Source organism: Ascaphus truei, chromosome 16, assembly GCF_040206685.1.
Source record: "Ascaphus truei isolate aAscTru1 chromosome 16, aAscTru1.hap1, whole genome shotgun sequence".
NCBI classification, from domain to species: domain Eukaryota; kingdom Metazoa; phylum Chordata; class Amphibia; order Anura; family Ascaphidae; genus Ascaphus; species Ascaphus truei.
The window spans coordinates 2,931,173-2,953,958 of NC_134498.1; the positions used below are offsets into that span (position 1 = coordinate 2,931,173).

Here is a 22,786-nt window from a genome sequence, read left to right on the forward strand (position 1 = left end):
AAGGTACTCACCTAGCCGTTTTTATAGTCCCCAGAAGCGCGCCATTATCCATCAGCCTTTCACTTCCTGAAACTCTCAGAAGCGACGTCGGTGTGATGACGTAAGCGCGCGACGTGAGGAATATAAAAACCATACACAATATGCAAACTTTATTAACAATATGAACAACAATCACATCTAATGCTAAAAATACCAATATGAGTACCTGGTATGTCCTCCTATAGTGGAGAACTACTAAAATGAAAAACAAAATACAAATTAAAAAGAAATATCAAGAAAAAAACTATGAATATTCCTACTAAAAACAGGAAATAACATACCAAACAAACGGATAGACTTAATAATGATCATATAAGTGCATATATATACACACAAGGTGTAGATTAAAGTTGTTAAATAAATGCACATAAAAAAATGTCATAATCCATTTGAAAAAACGAAAAAGTAGTATACTGTATTGTGATGTATTTAGAAGTGACTGAACTATGGTCAACATTAGAAATTATTGAAAATAAATTATAAACAATTATAGTGTTTAACCCCATTGGGTAACACTTAGATGGTATTATCTTATCAAAATGATATTAAAATGATAGACCAGAATGAGGGATGGTTGCCTATGGAAAAGTTATAAGAATGCTAATAGACAAAATAAATCCATAAAACAAGATAACCGTAACATCATTGAATGAAAATGCAGGCAATGTACAAGAAATGAGGAAAACTACCCACAGATTTCAAGAAAAATGCATTAACAATTATTGTATAACAATTAACTCCATCAAATTATTAACAATCATGAATCAATGTAGAAAAGGTGCCAAGTCCCAATCAGAGTTCATGCCAGAGGGAATCCTTGTTTTTAACGTAAATATCCAATAAAGCTCACGCTTATCTAGGAGTTCAGCCCTATTGCCACCTCTGACTGGACTTGGCACCTGCTCTATCCCCACATAGGTAAACGCATCAATACTACCCATTCTACAGTTCGTAAAGTGTTGTGACACTGGGTGAATGAGATCTCCTTTTTTGATGAGTCTCATATGCTCCCTAATGCGTACCTTCAGGGCACGGGTAGTACGGCCCACATATTGCTTACCACATCCACAATTCAAGACATAAATTACGAATGTGGTATCACAGTTAATGAAGGACGCAACAGGGAACTCACATCCAGTGACAAAAGACTTAAATGATGAATTGGGGAGCATATATCTACATGAGATGCATTTAAGACATTTGAAGCTTCCTTTAGGTAACCGCCTAGAATCATTTGGTTTGCTCGAAAAAAGACTAAGGGAGATCGATTTGGCAATAGTTCTGGCCTTCTTAAATCCTGGGACCTTCCGCATATACATGTTTCAAAAGAGGATCTCCCGAAAGTATATCCCAGTATTTTTTAATAACATGTTTGATCTGACCTATTTGAGTGTTGTATTGTGTAATTAAAAAAGGTTGATTGATGGCCCTCATATTATGAATTGGAGGCTTATTTCTTTGTTTTAGTAGTAACTCTTCCCTGGTAATTTTATTTACTTCTTCCAAAGAATTCATTAAATCTGTAGGTGAGTAACCTCTATCCTGAAAACTTAAAAGGAGTTCATTTGACTGTTTAAATAAAAACCTTCATTGTTGGAACAGATCCTTTTTAGTCTTATTAATTGTCCCTTTGGTATATTTTTCAAAAGGGATTTGGGATGGCAGCTCTCAGCTCTAAGAAAAGTGTTTCGTGAATTTGGTTTTCTATAAACATCTGAACTAATAAACATATTAATATCAATAAATAATAATACGTCCAGATAATGTATGTGATGAAAATTATATGTGTGAGTGAAGTGTAAGTTAAATGTATTATTGTTAAGATAATCAATGAACAAAAAAAGTGAATCTACATCCCTGTGCCAAATGAAAATAAGGTCATCTATATAACGCTTATAAAAAGTGATACATTGTCAAAAGGGGTTTCTATCGCAAAACACGTGGTCCGACTCCTACAAACCTAAAAATAAGTTTGTGGGGACCCTAGTCCACTAGTCGGATTATTATGGAGCTGTGATTGTTCTACATGTCTTGGGTTTATATCCCTTATTCTATCAAATATACTGTATTTGAATCATTATTGTGGTTTCCTTTGGTACCATATTATAGGCTTTTTTTCTGAGCACCAACCATTTGCTTTTCTTTTTTTCACATAGAAACTAGAACTTTTCTTCTTCCGTGTGGACCTACAGTATGGGTGCGCTTCATCAACGATCTGCTGATACTGAGGCGAGGTTCTGTGGATACATTGAACGATTTTGTTAAACATATAAACTCTAATTCAGGCCTGCACAACTCGTAAAGTGAGAAGGGCCAAACTGCTCCAAGGGAAAAAAAAGGGGCCGCACATCACCACCATCATCATCATCATCATCATCATCATCATCATCATCATCATCATCATCATCATCATCATCATCATCATCATCATCATCATCATCATCTCTCCTCCAGCACCTCTCATCATCATCATCCTCATATCTCCCCCAGCACCCCTCATCATCCTCCTATCTCCCCCAGCACCCTTCATCATCATCCTCATATCTCCCCCAGAATCTCCCCCTCACATCACTCTCCCCCTTGCACCTCACATCACTCTCCCCCTTGCACCTCACATCACTCTCCCCCTTGCACCTCACATCACTCTCCCCCTGCAGCTCACATCACTCTCCCCCTTGCAGCTCACATCACTCTCCCCCTTGCACCTCACATCATTCTCCCCCTTGCACCTCACATCACTCTCCCCCCTGCACCTCACATCACTCTCCCCCTTGTACCTCACATCACTCTCCCCCCTTGCACCTCACATCACTCTCCCCCTCTGCAGCTCACATCACTCTCCCCCTTGGGTGAATGATGGTGGGTGGGTGAATGACGGTTGACAGTGACTGGGTAGGTGATAGTGACTGGGTGGGTGATAGTGACTGGGTGGGTGACAGTGACTGGGTGGGAGACAGTGACTGGGTGGGAGACAGTGACTGGGTGAGAGACAGTGACTGGGTGGGAGACAGTGACTGGGTGGGAGACAGTGACTGGGTGAGAGACAGTGACTGGGTGACAGGGAGACAGTGACTGGGTGACAGGGAGACAGTGACTAACAGTGACTGCGTGGGTGGGTGACAGTGACTGCATGGGTGGGTGACAGTGACTGGGTGGGAGACAGTGACTGGGTGGGTGACAGTGACTGGGTGGGAAACAGTGACTGGGTGGGAGACAGTGACTGGGTGGGAGACAGTGACTGGGTGGGAGACAGTGACTGGGTGGGAGACAGTGACTGGGTGGGAGACAGTGACTGGGTGGGTGACAGTGACTGGGTGACAGGGTGATAGTGACTGGGTGACAGTGACTGGGTGACAGTCACTGGTACTGTAGGTGGGTGACAGTGACTGGGTGAGAGTGACTGGGTTAATTAAGTTAACTTACACTAATACTTAGGCATGACAAGACCCTGTTGAAAAAAACATCTGTGTTAATATGCCTCACATGTGCTAATTAAGCTGTTGGGCTGAAATAAATTTTGTCAGGTGACTTATTAGGCCTTTATAAGAGCAACCAGAGCAGCCTTAGCTGTGAAAAGCAGCCCACAATTCAAAGTGGCCCAGTTTTAAGTTGCATGGTCGAGTTTAACAGGGAGTTCAACAGGAGGGAAACAAGGGGACTACAGAACACCTCAATTCTGTATGTGAACTACGTTGGAAAGGTGGACATTTTCTATCCCAGACCACACATCTCAGCACTAAACTACTGCTGCCATGATGCTGCTACTATTTATATTTGCTCTGACCTCGCTTCTTTTCAAAATACACATTTCTTTCTACCAGCCCCATGTCTCCAACTCTATTCATATATCTCCATCTTCTTTACCCCTCAATAAAAAACACCCACACAAATCCTCTATTCATACCCTCTATCTACTCCTTCCTGCTGCTGGGGATCTCCCCTAAGCCTGAAGCCAGACATACACACCTGCTCTAACCCACACCTCCCTGCCATCTCTTCACCTTTAAATGGTGTTAACCTTTTCATTTAACACCCATCTACAGCACTTATTCCCTCACCTGCTGTCTCTGTAAGTTTCCCCTCAAACCTCTTAGATTGTAAGCTCTTCTGGGCAGGGTTTTCCTTTTCCATTGTCTGATTTTTGCTGCACTTATTGTATTTTTAAAATTCCCTGTACTGTATTCTTTGTGAAGCGCTGAGTACACTTTTGGCACTATATAAATAAAGACATACAATACAATACAATACATGGGGTGAGTCTTGTTGGTGTTAAACTGTGGAATATCTAGCCTCATGGCCCCATGACTTAATTTTCTCTGCCAACTGAGAGGCAGATGCTGAAGGTGCAGACCATAGAAAGACCGGTAGATGATCGTCACTTGAGAGCCAGTGTCCAGCAAAGCAGAGGCATAGATTCCTTCAAATAGTGCTCGTACTATGACGGCAGGTCCTACTCGGTTATAGGCATCCTGTTGGTGCTTTTTTCGGAACAAGGCACAGGGGCACTATCCATGGATGTGGAAGGCCACTCTACCGGGTGAATGGTGAATGACATGGCACCGGGAGCGGGTGTTGCCAACTTTGAACAGTCCCTTGCAAAGTGACCTCCTTTTTGCAGGTAAAGCAGTGGGTACCTCGGGTCGCACTGGAGCAAGGAATAGGGGCCGCACTCTGAGGCATTTGGGAGGTCTGGCGGGGAGGGCCCTGGGGGCATTCTCCTCAGAATTCTCTTTGCACTAGGCTTCCTGGATGGAGCCACTTTACTCTCTCCTTTGGAAGACTCCCGAGACGTCTTGGGAGTATGGAATCGCAGGATAGCCTCTTGATCTTGTACTTGATCCATTAGGTCTTCAAAATTAGGAGGATTCTGCATTGAAAAGGTGCAGCTGATCCTGATGGCGATGGGTGTGTAGGCAACGCTCCCCGCAGAAATTGCTTGGTTCGGAAGTCGTCTAGATCGGACACTCGGATAATCTTCTTGTTGACCAGGGTCCATAGTGTCAATTGAAGCCGTTGGTAGGAACTCCGATAATTCTTCCCCTTCATCTTATTTGAGGGCGTGGAACTGGAAAATTAAGGCGATGCATCATAATTAATGCCGTAGGATTTAGTTAAGGCACGGATCAGGGCTTGGGCATCGGTCTCCGCATGACACTCATGGTATAATCACTATATTGGCGGCTGGGGGCCGCAGGCACTCCACGATCCACTGCCTCTTTACTGCGTCAGAGCAGGACCATTCTGACAGCACTTGCACCTCATGGTCCCTCCACTCCTCAAACTCCTCTTCTCCTAATGGCGTAGGCCGTACTCCAGAGCAATATAACAGGGAAAAACCCGGGCGCTCCCTCCGAGGTGTGTATTTAACAGGGGAAATATGATAAGCAGTTTACAACCTTGAAATTATATACAAGGATCCCCTCAGTGTCGTTGTCTCTCCTATGGCTCTGACCCCAATAGGATCAATCCATGATCCTTGTTGGTACAGGGATACAGAAAAAAAGGGGGAGCACAGGTTGAGGAATAATGTTATGATGTATATGTAGTGGTGGGGGTAATAAAAATAGAAACACACTTACACGGCCTTGTGTAAATGCTGTCACATCAAGGTTTCTTTGTGGTCTTCTTTTCTTTATTTCTGCTGTAGTGATTTTCTTTCTTCTCAGGTCCAGGTATCTTCCTAGATTCACCGACAACTTTCCATTCAGACGTCACCCTCAAGGCAAACAAATATATACAATGTTTAAGGGAAAATGCATACAATAGTATTTTGGGTCAGGCTGTGATAATAAGAAAGCAGCAAACAACTGCAGTCACTCACATGGACAGGTGTGAGTGCAAACATTGTGGGAGGTATCTTTCCTTTTTCCCTCACATGAAGGGTTTCAGTGTTTTGTGTCCTATGAACACATAGAGATGGTGGGTAATAGATGGTAAATGAAAGAATGATACTCACACGGCCTCGATTGAGTAAGCACACATAAAGGTGTCTTTACAAACTTCTTTAAGCTTCAGTGCTGGCCTCCAGGCATAAGGAGAGTGGCAGAAAGTTACTCCCTTGTGGTAGAAAAAAACGAGGTACAGTCTTTGGTGAAAAGAGCTACCGTTTACTTTATTCAAACATTAAAAAAGCTAAAATATATACAAAAAAGATAAAAACACAAAAGCAAACATAAAAAGAATACAGCCAGTCTGTAGGATGAGTGATCATAGGTCACGTGCTGCGCAGCTAACTGCCTCTGCGTCCGCGTATAGTGCTGCGTTCCTGTTGACCTACTCCTCGACGGTGGCTGTAATAGTCCAAAATTGCTTCCAAGAAAGAGTAACGCATTTCGCCCCTTTGTGGGCTTCCTCAGGCTCCGTAGATGGGGGAATTAGGCTGATATCGGTATATATGCTACTGCTAGCCAATCCCCTGTCCTGTAAGCATGACAAGTCTTGATTTGCAATTTAAAACTCTTGAATGCTGCGTATGTATGTCGTTTAGGGCAAGAACTTCATTTAGAATACAGATGACCATGACTAAAAACAAGTGCAGACATAAATACATAAGTGGAGGAACAAATGATGTTGTCCCTGTTGAAAAATAAAGGATATATATACCGGTGCAGCTTAGTGCTTGGAAACATAGTTGTAATAATTGTGTAAACATATTAATACTGACAGAATGTTGAAAATCTGTATAGATATGCAAATGTGCAAAAAGCTAATTAAAAGTCTAATGTGACTTATAAAAAGTGTAACATATTTAAATGATAATGACAGGTAAGTGTATAGATGTGTATGTATGCCCAAACCTGACACATATACATTCATAAATAGAAGCATACAATTGTGATATTAGTGTTCAAAAATTGGCAATAATGTCAAGGGGTATGCCAAGCTTAATACTGACATATCTTGATAGTAAAGTGAATGTCCCTATGTAGATCCTTAGGGAAAAAGGAAAGATACCCCCCACATAGTTTGCACTCACACCTGTCCATGTGAGTGACTGCAGTTGTTTGCTGCTTTCTTATTATCACAGCCTGACCCAAAATACTATTGTATGCATTTTCCCTTAAACATTGTATATATTTGTTTGCCTTGAGGGTGACGTCTGAATGGAAAGTCGTCGGTGAATCTAGGAAGATACCTGGACCTGAGAAGAAAGAAAATCACTACAGCAGAAATAAAGAAAAGAAGACCACAAAGAAACCTTGATGTGACAGCATTTACACAAGGCCGTGTAAGTGTGTTTCTATTTTTATTACCCCCACCACTACATATACATCATAACATTATTCCTCAACCTGTGCTCCCCCTTTTTTTCTGTATCCCCGTACTGCAGAGCAAGTATTTAGCTTGCGATAGTGGTGGGCTTGTTATGACTGCGCAAGTTTGTCAGCCAGTTGCTGTAGTACGTCCCCAAGGTCCGAGTCTCCTCGCAATAACTGCTGCAGCTGTGAAATGACCCTGGGCTAGCAACGTTCTTATTGGGGCAATTCGAGGGGTAGAAGAGTTCAGCCCCCTAGGGCACCTCAGGTTCTGGTTCGGGCCTAAAATCCTCGATTTTTATCGGAAGGTCAGGGTATATGAGGGGACATACGCCAGGTGGTTCTCCAGGAGACAGCAAAGCATGTGGGCCATCGCCCTCCTGCACGTCACGGCCGCAGCTAAATTGAACCAGGCTCCATTCGAGGGTGAGGTCCCAGTCTTGGTTTATGATGTGGGCATCAGCTCAACCCGGGAGCTGACCCATTGTTAAACACACGTCATCTAAGGAGGTGGACATAGAAACATGGCCGACAGCAACCACGTGGTGGGGAGGTGCTCGGCATTCCAGGACCCACTCGTGGACCCTCTGACGGGACAGTAGGGACATGTCCTTTTTTTATGTACAGATATGAGATTTTCTTTAATTTATATCAGGCACCCAAGGTTTGAATCTCAGCAGCGCTTCTAAATGTAACCTCCTTTCCCTATGTCGCTAATGGAAACCACGGGCGATTACACGTGCGTGAGTACCTGTACACTCACAGGAGGGCTGAGCCTCTGCTTCTGGAAGCCTGGGGTGAGTTCTCTCTCTCTCTTAGTGCAGAGCCTCCACCTATGAGGGATCCCAGCATTGGTGGGATGACTTCTCATAGGACCCAATAGAATCAGTGAAAACAATATCACACTATATATATATTTGTGCAGCTTATACAGTTGTGTGAAAAAGAAAGTACATCCTCTTTGAATTCTATGGTTTTACATATCAGGACATAATAACAAGCATCTGTTCCTTAGCAGGTCTTAAAATAAGGTAAATACAACCTCAGATGAACAACAACACATGACATATTACACCGTGTTATGATTTATTTAACAAAAATAAAGCCAAAATGGAGAAGCTATGTGTGAAAAACTAAGGATTCCTTATGATTCAGTAGCTTGTAGAAGCTCCTTTAACAGCAATAACTTGGATGGATATCTTAGAATGTTTGGAAATTTGTAGACTTTAATATTTGGCAGCTGTTCAACAGATTATGTACCCCTAGTTTGAAATATTGGTGTTATTATGTACTTAAATTGATTTGCATTAATTGAATACCTTTGTATATGTCTGTCTGACAAAAGCAGTCCAATTATGAGGTTATGCATTGAAGTTGCCTTGGATTGTGCAGACTCTGATTTTATAACTACCATAACTTTGCTTAACTCTAATCCGCAATGAGGAACATTAGTTACTGTATCTACTGTATAGGAGTCTTCAAAAGAACTATTCATCTCAAGGGCAATACAAACTACATGGGTCAACCCTTAAGGTTGAAGGAAAGGCGATTTAACCAGCAACAAAGGAAAGGGTTCTTTATAGTAAGGGCAGTTAAACTGTGGGATTCATTAGCCATGGAGACTTTGATGGAAGATACAATAGATACTGTAGTTAAAAAAAAGGTTGGGCATCTTTTTAGAAAGTAAAGTTATACAGGGATATACCAAATAAGTAAATACGGGAAGAATGTTGATAAAGGGAGTAATCTGATTGCCAATATATGGAGTTAGGAATTAATTAATTTTTCCCCTTTTGCGATATCATTAGATTATATTTCATTGGGGTTTTTGTTTGCCTTCATCTGGATCAATATACTGTAAGTACAAATATAGGCTAAGAATCTGTTGTCTAAAACTAGCCTAGGTTGAATTTATGTCTTTTTTCAACCTCATCTACTATGTAACTACTATGTAACTATAGTGAGGAACCAGGCACACCAAATGAAGGTCAATTTTAGCAGTTTATTGCATTAGATGCAAAATATTACTAAATTTGAGTACCACATCACATCATTACCACAAGACAAACTAAGGAAGAAAGGGAGGGTAAATAATGAAAAGAATATAATAATATTCAGAGTGACCAATGCTCTGATGGTATCTCTCAATCGCACCATCATAATAATGCAAAGGGAAATGGAGCTTAGGTCGCAAAAAATGTACAAGAGACCAATAGATGTTCATAAATATATACAGCTCAACCCCATTATAGCACAATCTGCTACAAAGCGGATCCGCTTATAACGCGGTCTGAGCGTGGCTCCCAATTTAAAAACATCTCCAAGGTTTTTTTTAATAACATTCAATTCTTTATTACTAACGGACACACATACACACACCCCTCCACTAATAATTTTACCATACCATGCAGGAATCGAACCCATGACCCTTCATAGACTAGTAGCAATTCTCTAGCTGCCACACCATAGGATTGGTGTGATGGCAGTGACTCTATCAACAAACTTAACTTCTACTGCACAGTACTGCCTTCAATAGTGTGGTAAAATTAATAGTGTGTGTGTGTGTTAGCAATAAAACATTGAATGTTATAATAAAAAATAAATAAAAATACCTTAGATATGTGCACCGAGCAGGTGACGCAGCCTGATTAAGCAAGGAGAGGAGAGAGATGCAGAGAGGAGAAAGCTACAGATGCTGGGTAAGTCCTCGTACGGCTGCCATTTCGCGATCCCGGTTATAACGCAGTCTCATTATGTGGACCCTGAGCACCGCGTTATAAGGGAGTTCAGCTGTATTTCAATACAAACTCCCATTGTAATATAATCACCAGAATATAGCATAGTTGCAATGTGTAAATGAGATGGTATTATCACAAAGGATGTTATATACAGCACTAATAGAACTAAATATACTTTAGGAGTGCTGCACTAAGAGTCATTTCTGTCACCCACAGAATAATCATGCAGTAGAGACATATATTAACAAGGTAATGAAGGAGATTTCACAACAGAACTGGACTCCGAAAGATGTACATTGGAATCTGAGTAAGGCAGAGAAACAAGCACTTATCAATTTGAGTAACTATTCTTCCATAGTTATTCAAGTTACTGATAAGGGAGAAACTGCAATAATTATGGATAGACTTTAATGAAAAAGAGGCCTTCACACAATTGACTGCAGTACAGTATAAATTACTCAAGGGTGATCCAACTTTTACCTTTAGAAGGAATTGCAAACTTTAATAATTAATGCCTTTCAAAATTAAGTTATTCCAGAAAAAATATTCAAAGATTTCCTTATAACTGATTATCCATTAGTTTCACTGTTTTACCACCTGCCAAAGGTGAACAAAATTTTGATTAAACCATTTGGACGTCCAATAATCTCTGGCTCTGATTCCATATTTCAATCAGCCTCAAATGTTCCAGATTGTTATCTACAACCCCTTTTGATTGATATACTGGGTGATATTCTAGTAGTTGCAAAAAGTGCATTTCTGTGCTGACAGAGCCCCTTTCTCTCGAATATGCAGATTTGTGTATTCTGTAAGCTCTTCTTTTATGTCCAAACCATGCGAGAAATGCTTTTTTTTAAATGAGTTTAATTCTGCTAGGCAAATTTGATTGATATGACCAAAACGGCACAAATTCAGGAATTTTCACAACTCGGTGGAATTCTAGTAGCTCTGTTAAAGCCAAAAGGCTACATTTCTTAAAAAAAACTTGACATGGCATTAGTTCCCTACAGGCCCTGAAATATGGGGGGAGGTTGGGGAGAGAAACAAATTTTACTAGAGTTCAAAACACTATATATCCCCTTAAACCTCCCTGCAAATAACATATGGGGAGTCACCTGTAATAATGAATATACAGTACAAAGTGTATTTAAATAACTCTCAACTCCCAAAAGATTTCTATAAGACCTATATTGACAAGCGTATGGCACCTTGTGCTGAAGGGTGTACTAGTATCAGCCCCAACAGGATCAGAACCCACAACCTCTGCTATTAAGGGTAGCAGCTCTGGCATTGATATTGTATAGCTCCACTGTCACAGCCTACTTTATACAGTATGGTGACCACCTGGGATTAACTTTACACATGGGGAACAGTAAGTGAGTATAGAAGGCATATCCATAGCTATTTAGATTCTTGACACAATAGGGCCGATTCACTAAGCTCCGATAAGTGGCTTTAAAAGCGTAAAGTACCCTTTAAGTCCGATAAAGGCTGCAGTGCGATTCACTAAGCAGTGATAACTGCGCTTTATCGCACTTAAAAGGCATTTTTTCGAGACTTCCGGTGACGTCACAGCCGATGGTCTGCTAGTGAAGGAGCTCCCGGCGCCCTCACTATTAAAAACATCAGAATAAGATTTTTCCCCACCCCAAACTCCCTGAATTTCGACCCCACCTCGAGATCAAACTCTGGAGAGATGGCAGGAAAGGCGCAAAAGAAGAACCAATACACCGTCACCAAGTTCTTCCCTCCGGCACATCGCTTGGCAGAAATCAACCCAGATGGGCAAGATGGCGCCGAGGAAGAACCGGAGCACGAGGCGCGCAGCGGCCGACAGAGCCCGATTGACACGGATCCCCCAGTCTTAAATAAAGAGTTTTTTGACTCCCTTATAATTAAAATGAGCAGGGGGGTCCCGGAGGACACGGAAAAAGCCCTCCAAACCATACGCGCCGAAGTGGGAGCACTGACGGAGCGAACAGAAGACCTAGAGGTGAAAATGGAGGGAATTACAAACGAACAAGCAGAGACCCACGAAGAAGTATTAAGATGCGGGGAGGCGATCCGCGACATGCAAAGCAAGCTCGAAGACCTAGAAAATAGGGAACGGAGGCAAAACTTCCGCCTCAAAAATATCCCTGAAGACATCACGCACGAGGAACTACAACCTTACCTTCGCAGACTCTTCCTGCAGCTTGTCCCTGATCTTTCGGACCATGATCTGCACACCGACCGTGCCCACAGAGCCCTGGGCCCAAAGTCATCAGACCCCAACCGTCACAGAGATGTGGTGCTTAGAATGCACGCTTACTCTGCAAAAGAACGCATCATGACGGCTGCCAGTGACCTACGATCCGTGACAATGGACGGTGTGCCAATCCAGCTTTTCAACGATCTCTCCCAGCCAACAATAAATAAAAGAAATGCAATGCGTCCACTTACCTCCCACCTCAGAGACCAAGGGGTTAAATACCGCTGGGGGTTCCCCTTTAAGTTAGTCGTGCTCCGCAATGGCCGCCACCACACAGTGTCTGCCCCGGAGGATGCAAAGGACTTTCTAAAAGCATTAGGGATCCCCCTCCCTCCACAAAAGAACAATCGCCCCCGCACTGATGCGACGTCGGAGACGGCACCCCAGGAAACCCCCCGAGCATCGGAGAGACTGGCTAGTCAATGACTCCGGTGAACCCTGAAGTCCCCGCTGCCTGCTGAAACTAAAGGAACCACAGGACGCCCTCACAGACATCCCACGCAGATCCAGACGCTGTAAAGATTGAAGCTGACAACTATCATCTAAACCCTCAAAGAACAAGAGTCCCCATGGGCCCTGCAGGCCCCAACACATCTGCCCACGAACCTCCTCCCCCCCCATACCCATCCCCCCCTCCAATACCCTGCCCCCTCCTTCCCCCCCTTCCCTCCTCGCCCCCTCCCCCCCCCCGCATCCCCCCCCCCGCTACCCCCCCTCCCGCTATCCCCCCCTACCCCGTCCTCCCCCCATCGTCCCCTTCCCCCCCCTCCAAACACAAGGATACTCTCTACTTATCTTCCCGTCCCCTCCCGATGCCAAGAGAACCGAAGCTGCACCCGCGGAGATCCAGGGTCCAACGGAGAGGAACAGCACCCGCACTGCTCCCTAAGCTCTCTAGAAGCCGTCCTCTCGCGACCCTCACAAGAGAGACTTCCACCCATCCCCAATCTCGAAGAGGCCCGACTCCAGGACTGAATAGCCAGGGTCTCATTTAAAAGTTACTCCTGCCCAGGGACAGCTGCTGGAGTCCCCCCCCACCCCCCCTGTCCACAACAGTCCTTCTCCCCCCCTCCCCCCCGTCATACCTCCTTACCCACCCCCACCCCCCCCTCGCCCCCCACCCTACCCCCTCCAAACCAGAGTAACCGCGGAGATCCAGGCACCAACGAAGAGGAACAGCATCCGCGCTGCCTCACAAGTCCTCTCTTCGCGTTCCCGACAGACAAGATCTGCACCCGGCCCCCAATCCGGGGAGGCCCAACTCTAGGACCGGAGAACCAGAGACTCTCCCCATAGACACTATGTAACAAGGACTGCTGCTGGAGGTTCCCTCCCCCCCTCCCCCTTGATCCACAACAGTCAGGTCGTATGATCAAGTATAATCACCCCCCCTCCCTACTCCCATAATAACAAATGTGATGTACCCCATTATTCCCCAAGGAAAGCCCCATCTTCCAAGACTTCCACGACCCCCGTGCAACCCCCGCCCCCCCACTGCTAAGACTAGTGTATGTGTCCACATTGCTTAGGTTCAGACAGGGCCCCTATTCAAGGGCGCCCCCCCAGAGAAATACCGTTTCCAATTTAACCTACAAATGTATTGTGCCCCCTTAAGCTCCTACATTCCCCTTCACCCCCCCGCCACCCCCGCCCCCCCCCACCCTTCCTCCAGCCCCCCAGCCCCTACATCTCACCCCCACCCCCCTCCCCACCCTATCCCCCCCCTCCTCCATCCCCTCCCCCCCCAATAACCCCCCCCCAGAATTGGTCCATACTGGGAATAACCACTGTATTTCGCCCCATAGCAACATACAAACCATATATGTCTGAACAAAGCATAAATATAAAGTTTAAGCAAGATCCAGGTTTAAGAATGAGCTCCACCCAGGAGTAACCCCCAAACACTAAAGAATGTTATAAATAAGATGTCCCCAACCCCCCCTCCCCCCCTCCCCCCCTCCCTCCCCTTTCTCCCACAAACCCCCTCTCTCACCCCCCCCCCAACCAGACCTAAGACCATATCTAAGAACCCACCCCCCTCCCCCCCATCCAGCCCCAAGGTGTGTCCCCCCCCTCCCCTCCCCCAGGGCTGATCTGTTCTATGTATAATCAACCTATTTCACTCTATGTCAATGTATGAGCCAATATTGATTCAATAGAAGACAACCGCAATGTTTAGACAAAAACTTGACCTATGAAAAAAACTCTTCTCGAGAGTAATGTTTAAACCGCCAACCGATGATGTAAATACTATGTGCCCCCCCCTTCCACCCCCTCCACCCCTCCCCCTCTTCCCCCCCATCCCCTCCCTTCCTTCCCATCATTCCCCCCCCTTCCCCTTCCTCCCTCCCCCCTCCTTCCCTCCCCCCTCCTTCCCTCCCCCCCACCCCTCTCCCCCCCCCCTTTCCTCACCCCCTTCCCCCCCCTCTACCCCCTCCCTCCCACCCCTCCCCCCGGTCCCCTTCCCCCTCTTCCCCCCCCATCCCCCCCTCTCCTGCACCCCTCCCCCTTCCCCCCCACCCCCCCCCTTTCCCCCCCTCTCCTCCCCTCCCCACCCCACTACCCCCTCCACTCCTACCCCTTTTCCCACCCCCATCCTCCCCCCCCACCCTCCCCTCCCCCCCACCCTCCCCTCCCCCCCCCACCATCCCCTCCCCTCCCCCCCACCCCCCTCTCCCCTCCCCCAACTAACCCAAAATCTACGGTAATTGACTACTCCGAAGAACCCGCCCTCCCCCACCCTGCCCTAGGGCGTCCCCCCCCCAGGTCTGAATTGTTCTATGCACATCCACCCTAGTTCACTCTATATCAATGTACGACCTATTATTTAATAGAAAACAATTACAATGTTTAAGTGATACTCAGGCTTTGGAAAAGGGCTCCTCCCGAGAGTAACGTTGGTCTACCAATGAAAGATGTAAATATCGGGTGCCTCCCTTCCCACCTCCCCTCCTCCCCCCCTCCCCCCCCCCTCTTCCCCCCCCCCTCTCTCCCCCCCTCTCCCTCTCCCCCTGGAATCCACAAAGAGTGTTCAAAGAAAAACCTATTGTAAGGGGAGGAAAAAGAATGTCTGTATGGGATGTAAAGATAAAATATGGAATAGGTCCAAGAAGAGCAAGCCCTCCACAAGCCCTAAATGAACCCTCTCACTTAGGCTCCCCCCCCCTCTGCCCGCAATTTAGTGAGGGCGTTGGACCTCGCTTGCTGGCTGCGGTCTGTGAGTGACGCCCCGAAAGGTCTCCCAGGGGTCTTTTTGTACCCCATCCCCTTGACACCAGAATGTCAAGAGGAATCTTTTTTGGGCTCCAGGACAGCCCACCTTCTTTCTTCTCCTTTTGTGTCCTCCCCCCCTTCCCTCCCTCCTGTCCTTCCACCCTACCCCCCCCCCCCCCTGCGACTCTCCCCCAGTGCCTTCCTCTGGGACAACAGAAATTCCCCCCCGCACACGCACACCAAGGCTCAAGCCAACCCTGACATGGGAATAACTCAGGGACAGGGGTTCATCCCCGAGACCCCCCCCCTTACTAATGGCATCAATTAAAATCATTTCCCTGAATGTTAAGGGCCTCAATTCGACCCGCAAACGCAAATTAGCCCTCCAAGAACTTAAAAAAACTAAAGGAGACATAATTTGTATCCAAGAAACCCACTTTAATACCACAGACCCGCCCAACACATTTAAACATACGTACCCCCAAGCGTTTTTCGCATCCTCCCACAACAAAAAAAGAGGGGTGGCTATATTGATTACGAACAATACCCCATTTGCCCCAACACAAGTAACTAAAGATCCGGAGGGACGATATATACTCCTCCAAGGCACGCTATCAGGCTCCCCCATAGCCATCCTTAACATCTACTCCCCAAACGCAAACCAAACCCAATTCCTCCAGAACCTTCTTAGTACCCTTGACCAACCGACGCTCTCCTCCCTTCTCCTCGTCGGTGACGCAAATATGGTTCTAAACCAAGACCAAGATAGATCGGGCCAGACTGCGGCCCCATACTCTACCCAACTACAGAAAAAAGCCCAAAAATTCCAGGATATTCTTAGAGAGTATTCATTGACAGATATCTGGCGGACCCAGCACGTGGGCCAGAGAGACTACTCTTTCCATTCAGCCCCCCATCAGTCTTACTCGCGGATCGATTACTTTCTAGGCACCAACAATGTACTCCAGGCATCCTACCACTCCGATATAGGCCCAATAACCTGGTACAACCATGCCCCTATCACACTCACCCTCTCTCTGCCTTTCGTCAAAACTTCAGTATATAACTGGAAACTTAGCGACTCGCTTCTCAATGACCCACAAGCGATCAAGACGATTAAGCAAAAACTACACACCTTTTTCAAACTAAACAAAGGCTCGGTCCCCGCAGCAGCAATGCTCTGGGAAGCGCACAAAGCCATCATTAGAGGGGAACTTATATCATTAGCCTCCTATAAGAAAAAACTAAAGCAAAAAGCCCAGAAAGAACTTACCGAAAAAATCCTAACGCTAGAGCACTTACACAAACAATCCCTATCGAAAAAGGTGTTTAGAACCCTTGAGAAGACGAGATCCGATCTAAAAATACTCCAACTTGACGAGGTAGAGAGAGCCCTGAAATGGACCAAACAGCGGTTCTACGATAGGGGTAACAAAGTGGTCAAACTTCTGGCCTCGAAACTAAGAGGCATTAGGACAAAGGCCCAGATCACAAAGATCAGAACCAAAAAACGGTCAAATCTCGTATAACGAGAAAGACATCGCGTGCGAGTTTGCAGAGTTCTACACGGACCTCTACAACCTCCACCCCACCAGCCAACCAAACGATAACGATAAGAGCACCTCCGACTACTTAACCCAATGTACTGCACCGACACACTTTATTCGAGCAAATACCCAGTATGTACCTGGCAGATACCTGGAATGCGCCGCTCCTCACCTCTGACAAGCCCCGTTGCATTTGCCTTCCCAGCCTGGGTTCATGCCTGGCTGACGGGCGGCTGATCTGTTAAATGATAATGATTAGGATTTAATAGGCTGCAATGCTTCGCGTGTCTACCAGATGGCATAAATTCATGAGTTGTAATGCAGTATATATATATATATACTGTGCAGTATTGCAGCCAGCGGGAATAAAATGCTTCAATCCCTGCCTGGAAAATACCTCAATGCACTCGGGCAGAAAACAGTCACAAACCTCAATACACCCGGGTATACCCGAATTCGTGGGACTAGCCGAGCTCGAATAAAGTGTGTCGCCAGTGTAACCTCCCGTCCCTCACACAAGAAGAACTTGAGTTCTTAAACCAGAAAATAACCCAAGAAGAACTAGATAATGCAATATCCTCACTTAAAATAGCCAAGACACCCGGACCGGATGGATTCTCCAACGGTTACTATAAAAAATTAGCAGACTCCCTGTCCCCCTACCTTCTAGAAATGTTTAACTCCTTCCTACAGGGAGAACAGATCCCAGGCACTATGTCAGCAGCCAATCTGGCCATCATACATAAAGAGGGCAGAGACCCACTTCAATGCGGCAGCTACCGCCCAATATCCCTGCTAAACACTGACCTCAAGCTTTTCAGTAAAATTCTAGCAAACAGACTGAACCCTATTCTCCCAAGGCTAATTCATATAGACCAGGTGGGATTTGTGTCAGGAAGACAGGCCTCTGACAACACCCGCAAAATTATTGATATTATAGACCACGTGCACCTCAATCCGTCCCAGGCCCTGATACTCAGCCTCGACGCGGAGAAGGCCTTTGACCGGATCAAATGGTCCTTCCTTGACCAGACGATGCGCCAATTCGGCTTCTCCGGCCCATTCCTCGATGGAGTCCGAGCCCTCTATACTAACCCCACGGCCTTATTAAAACTCCCGGGTGGCCGATCCAACCCAATAAAAATCCAAAACGGCAACAGACAAGGTTGCCCCCTTTCCCCTTTACTCTTCGCCCTGTCCATAGAGCCCCTAGCCGCCAGAATCAGAACTGAACCCACCGTAAAAGGAATCTTAGTCGGAGACAGAGAATATAAAATCTCCCTGTTCGCCGATGACATTATTCTTACCCTATCAGATCCCCTCACTTCCCTTCCCAACCTAGAAAAACTCCTAGACCAATTTGGCTGCCTCTCAGACTACAAAGTCAACACAGACAAGTCAGAGGCCCTCAATATATCTCTACCGAATCCCATATGGACAACCCTACAAAAGAAATTTAAATATAAATGGAATAGCTCCCATATCAAGTACCTAGGGATTAAAATAGCGAGCTCATATGGCTCACTATACCAAACCAACTACCCTCCCCTTTTCCGTCAGATCATAAGAGATCTCGAGACCTGGCAGACCCACCAAATATCCTGGTTCGGCAGAATAATATCCACCAAAATGAATATCCTTCCCCGTTTGCTCTATTATTTTCAGACCCTCCCTGTCCCCATTCCACTAGCAGATCTGAGGAATATCCAGACCCACATTCTGCGTTTCATCTGGCAACAACGAAGAGCCAGGGTCCCACGGTCGGTACTTTTAGCGTCGAGAACGAGAGGGGGTCTGGGGGCGCCGGATGTAGTCCGATACTACCAGTCAGCCCAGCTGAGGCAGGCAGTGGTTTGGAACAACCCCCCGACCTCTAATTGCTGGTTAGAGATAGAGACGCACCACGCGTCCCCGACCCCCCTCTCAGCCCTACTATGGACCCATGTCCACAAAGGTTAGAAGCCCCTGAGACTCAGCCTCGGAGCAATGAGATGCACGTGGTCGACATGGTTAAAAACCAAAGGGAAATATGGCCTAGCTTCAACCCCCTCTCAATTGACCCCCATATTCGGGAACCCGGATTTCCCGCCCGGATGTTCCCGACCCCAATTCAGCCAATTTCAAGGCCTAAACATCAGAGTGGTTGCGGACTTACTGGAAAATGATGAGGTCATGCCCCTCCGGGAACTGCGAATCAAACTAACGTCCCCTGATCTCCCTATATTCCAATATTTACAGATTAGGCACTTCCTGAGAACCCAATCCCCTAGCCTAAAATTCCCACCGCGCTCCAGATTTGAGACCCTCTGCCTCAGAGGCGAGTACCAAAGGGGCCTCATCTCGGAGATATACAAAACACTAGAGGCGGCCCAACCCTCCCCTAACCATTTATACATGCAAAAATGGAGCGAGGACCTGAACACCAACATAGACCTTGAGGACTGGGAGGATATCTGGGAGGCAGCTACCAAAACTCTGGGAGCTAGCCCCTTCTAGAAGAACAGTAATTACTAGGATAGATTGAATTATGAGTATGGAAAGATTAACGGCAATGCTGAAACAAAAAATGCCGCATTTTTACTCAACCTGGGAACCCTGGCCAGGATCAGGTGCCCTGACTATCACATAAACCTCACCGCAGTACTAGCCCCCTGACCTCCGAACCCCAAAGCTCCCCACCCCTGCCCTCCCTCCCCCCCCCTCTCCCCTCTCTTTGTCCAAGTCGTTCCCAACTATCCACCCCTCCTCCATCCTCCCCTCTCTTTTTCACCACTGAAAATGGGAAAATGGACTATTGTGTGTCATCAACTCCACCTATGCTATGTACATGTACCGCGCCGTATTCTTGTGATAGCTCGTCTACCAATGTCTGTAACATGTACCAATACGCTGTCTGACACCAATAAAGGAAAAATATTTTTTTTTTAAAAAGGCATTTTTTCAGCCCTCTGCACAAAATGCGCCCGATCAGGTAAATGCGCTGATTTTTGCCTGTACTTGAGATTCACTTAGCCGCGCTAAGTGAATCGGCCTTTAAAAATGCGCCTGACAAACGTGCCAGCTAAAGGCAGGCGCAAAAGGTGCTGGACTTAGAAAAATTTCCTTTGTTTACCTTTTTGCAGGCACACCATCCATACAATAGGCACGCGGGTGTCCCCAGCTGATAGGATATTCAAGTCCTTACATTGCAGAAGGGAGTTCCTTAGGCAAAGAAGATTTGTTTGGGGGTCCCCACGGGTCCCCGTGGGGGTTTCGGGGATACCCGTGGGTGTCCAGGGTTGTCCGGGGGTCCCTGTGGCCGTCCACGGGCCTGCGGTACCAATTGTGTGCCCCCAAAAAATAAACAATACTGTAAAAAAATACACACACCCCTAACACATACACTACAGTAATGGGCAAAATTACTATTACCAACATATGGATAGTAATGCATTTGCCCATTAAAATTACATTAATCACAATAAATAAAATAAATACATTTTGGACTCACCCTTGTCCGGCACCCATGATGAAGGCCATCCTCATCTTCATCACCGTCCATGCCCTTGGGTGCTGAAAAACATACACAAGAATATTGGCTCAAGTACCATGTGACAGCCTTTGGCTGACGTCACATCCATACTCCCTCAAGCCTCTGTCTCTAGAGTCAATCAGAGTTGGGATTGAGTACCCACGCTCTGATTGGCTACCGTACCATGTGGCGCCGGCCATCTTTGTTTGGATGACATCATCTTAAAGGCAAATAAAGCACAGCCATTCTGATTGGCTGGCGTCATTTCCTTTTAATGACGTCATCAAAACATTTTTGGGAAAAAAAAAACATAGTTTTCACAGCCCAATCAGGGCCGTGGGAATTATATGACGAAAATGTGACGTCATAGGCCTATAAAAGCCTATATCGTCTCATTTTTAAGCCAGATGCCGAGGAGGAAGGACCTCCTAGAGGAAGAAGAGGACCAGGGTGTGGCGCAAGAAGATAAGAAGACCCTGGAAGAAGACAGAAGAAGACAGAAGAACACAGATGAAGACCCCCGCTATGGATTACAAGTAGAAGAAAGAAGACACAGACACTGTTGGATTGTAAGGGTTTTCTATTTTATGGTTACCTTGTTCTTGTTGTTGGATTACTTGTTCGAGAGCATCCGGTTCAACGGGATTCGGTGAGTGGGTCATCTAATGGTAAGTCAACAAAATACATTTATTTTATTTTACTTTTACAGGTTTTTTTGAATTTTTTTCATGCTATCCATTTTTTTGTATGTCCATTTATGGCCCTGAATTTATGTATGTCACTATGGCTACACATATGTACAGGGACAGTCAATGGTTGTATTGTATGTTTATTTTAAATGTTATTAAATTGTTTTTTATGCTCTTTTATTGCACCTGTATGTATGTATGTAAACTATAGATGGACATACATACAGGTATAATAAAAACTTGTTTGCCTAATGTTTGCTTGCATTGTTTTTGAAGTTTTTTTAATTGTAATTTGCTGCTTTATGTAAAAAATGTGGTTGTAATGTACATTTTATTTTTTCAAATGTTATTTTAAAGGCTATTTGCAATAGTTTATTTAATTGGCTTATTTTTGGAAGTTAGATTTAGTCTGATGGTGGTTACTTTGACATAGAATATTTTTCAGAATGGTTTGTTTTTAGGATTTAAATTGTGTAATTGATTTGGATTGTAATTGATTTGAGATTGGATTAATTAATTGATAGTAATTTAATTCTGTTGACTTGCTTTGTTTTTATTTAATGATTGGATTTGTATCTTATTTGGAATAGTTTATTTGATTTTGAGCATTGCTTGGCATAATGTACATGATGCACAGATTATTTGTATCATGTACATATTGTCAAATTGACTGTTTTTCTTTGCATTTTTAAGATATTGATTTGGCTTGGTGCTGTTTGATATTGGGAGATGTGATATTTGTATTTAGGCATGTATATCCTTAACCATTTCTTTGTATATTGGGTTAATCATGCATATATGTATAAATTAAATATTATATATGATATATATATATATATATATATATATATATATATATATATATATATATATATATATATATAGGCATGATGTACAAATGAAAGGGTAAAGGGTGGGTATCGGGGCAGGGTAGCTTAACCCCTTATTTACCTTTGTGGTTATTAACTGATAAGGTGATTAAGGGGTTAAGTGATATCACAATATATTTGCTATGTATTTTTTTGGCAACGGAGGACAGAGAGGGCCCGTGCTGACGGAGGTGATTCATATTGCTGAGGTTAGTATAACTGTATTTATTTTATTATGTTATTTAATGTGTTTAATAATGGACAGTTATTTTGCCCATTAATGTACTGTATGTGTGTTTCGTGGTGGTGCTGGGGGGGGGGAGTATTTCTTTCTTTAAATGTATAGGACAGGTTTATATTGTTGACATACAGGGTTGGTTCCTTAGGTCTGCGGGGACCTCTGGAGACCACCCGAGGACTCCCCGGACGCTCCTGGGTACCAGGCTCCGGACTCACAGGGGACACCTGAGGGGAAGAAGCGGGGGCCCCACATCTGTGTGGGCCCCGTGGACCCATAGGGACCACCCGAGGACCCTCAGACACCTGTGGGGCTGACCCGGGGACCCCCAGTACTTTATTGTATGTGTTAGGGGGCGGGGGGATGTGTGTTGTATATTGCAATGTTAATTGGGGGCAATTGTCCCCAATAAACATGCTATTATGCCTTAACCCC

The 22,786-nt window shown here is 45.1% G+C and overlaps 1 long non-coding RNA gene across 1 annotated transcript; it reads right to left on the reverse strand.

The window, feature by feature from the left end:
• Positions 1-414: 414 nt before the first annotated feature.
• Positions 415-21,323, reverse strand: LOC142467651 (uncharacterized). Its single transcript, XR_012788450.1, has 4 exons — positions 21,151-21,323; positions 20,535-20,596; positions 3,463-3,487; positions 415-2,276 (listed from the first exon to the last, which is right to left on the reverse strand). It is a non-coding gene; the product is annotated as an uncharacterized LOC142467651 (long non-coding RNA).
• Between the last annotated feature and the right edge of the window lie 1,463 nt (positions 21,324-22,786).